Genomic DNA, 2,000 nt, shown 5'->3' with positions numbered 1-2,000 from the left:
AGCTTTTTCTTCCCTAATTTGATACATTTGAATAGGGAAGGATCCACTTGCAAAATAAATGTTTACTATAAAAATAGAGAAAGGAAATTATTTTTAGTGTAAACTTCCTTAAAACACCAGTGAGAACAGGAGAATAGAGGAAGAGGAATTAGCTTTAGAGAAGAGGCAACTTCTCTGTTGAGATCTGAGCTGGAGGTGAAAGAAGAGAATCCAGATGAAGGCAGGGTTGGATGCTTGGTGCTGGGAAGAATGATTTCTACTTTTCTTTGAAAATTGGGAAACAGAGTTATCAGCTGAGTGTAAGGGTAGAAAAAATTGCTAGTTGAGGCAAGTGCTAAAAAATGTTTAAAGAATGGAAAATTTGGGAGGAAAAAAACAAGCAAGCAAACAAAAAAAACATAAGAATTGTCAGATTTGTTATCCAGAACCTCTCATGGAAATGATGTGTTCTGATATTTTCTCTGGGAGTATTTAACTGCCTAGGTTCAGGCAAACAGAGAAAGAGAAAAAGATATATCTTCCAGGTTTGGGATATTGTCAGACAGAAACACTAGAAATAAAGAGCAACAAGTGAACTTGGAGTATAAGCAAAGTTGTTTAAAAAATAATGGTATGAGTGACGTCAACAAGATGATGGAATAGGAATTCTTCAGCTCCACTCTTCCCCACAGAAATCCAACTAGCAACTGTCCAGACAAGAATTCCCTTGTGAATATTCCAGAACTTGGGAGTGAGGCTGAGCATCCCCTTGAACCATAGAACTGAGAATAGCCACATGAGACAGGTAAGTTGAATGGTGTTACTTTGATAACATCTGCCCTCCACAAACCTGGCCCAGTGCTGCACATAGAGGATTTTGCAGGATCCATGGTTTTTACAGAGGGAGAAGAAAGTTTGAGGCAGAAATTCAGCTTTGCCACCATTCTGGGACCCTTCACAAAAGGTACTCTCTTAGAAGCATGGGGGGTATCGGCAGGGCTTGACCACCTAGGCTGACTTAGGAACAGAGGTATAACCAGTATATGCAGAGCTTGTGGGAATAGCTTTGAGTGCCAGCCAGTGGAAGAGCACAATCAGAGTGGCTAATCAACAGTACTGTTCTACAGGAAACATGGTTGACAGGTCTCCCAAGCTTGAATCCCTAGATGCCTTTTCCACCCAGCCCCAGTGATCTCCTTAATCCTTCCAGCGACGAGGTGACAATTAACCATGGATGGAGCATCAGGCCCTGCCCAGGCACAAAGGATGAGCAGCAACCCAACCAAGTCTTGGTGCACTACTTAAGTCCTCTTCAGGCCACGATGCAGGGGTGGGTTGGCAAATATCCATGGAGGGATCAACTAACCCTGCCTAGATCCAGCTGATAAGCATCAACCCAGCAAAACCCTGGAGTTCTCCTTAAGCCCTCACCAAGCTGGGAAGCCAGAGTAGGTCAGCAAATATCTGCTGAGGGTGGCATCTGGCCCCACCTAACCCCAGTATCCGAACTGCTGCTGCTGCTGCTACTCGACCAAGCCTTGGTACTCTGCTTAAGGATACCCTAGGATAAGAAGCAAACCCATGTGCACACACATCTGTGAAGCACAGCTTCTGGCCATGCCCGCCCCAAGTGGTTAAGAATGATACCAGAAACCTTGCCTAGTCTTGGAGGCCAGTACATAGCTCTGCCCAACTACAGATCCCAAATTGCAGTACTGGCCAGGCAAGGGAGACAATCTGCAAAACTGATCAATCAGAGGCAATCACAGGGCTCAACCAACACTTCTACTTTACTACAAAGTTCAGCCAATGGTTTCATCAGAGCACAGGTAGCGGTTCCTCTTGACCCCAGAGTAGAGGTAACAACCCAGCTAGAGAACATACCAATGTATACCTGTCCAGGGTCACTACCAAATGGTCCAACCAGAATCTCAGTCTATAGTAGTAAACAGTGAAGGTCTACAACTGCCAAAGAGCACCAGCAAAGCTGAAAGTGGTAGTCACTTCCTTAAATGTGCAGA

The 2,000-nt window shown here is 44.6% G+C and overlaps 1 protein-coding gene across 1 annotated transcript in view; it reads right to left on the bottom strand.

Annotated features, from left to right (window-relative positions):
* The window catches only part of LOC105811188 (transmembrane protease serine 11F), a 59,913-nt gene that overhangs the window by 15,207 nt on the left and 42,706 nt on the right, over positions 1–2,000 (bottom strand). The window lies entirely within an intron of this gene.

Source organism: Propithecus coquereli, unplaced genomic scaffold (assembly GCF_000956105.1).
Source record: "Propithecus coquereli isolate 6110/MARCELLA unplaced genomic scaffold, Pcoq_1.0 Scaffold230, whole genome shotgun sequence".
Classification (NCBI taxonomy): Eukaryota; Metazoa; Chordata; class Mammalia; order Primates; family Indriidae; genus Propithecus; species Propithecus coquereli.
Note: the sequence above shows the minus strand (reverse complement) of the source record. Positions and strands in the feature narration are given on the sequence as shown.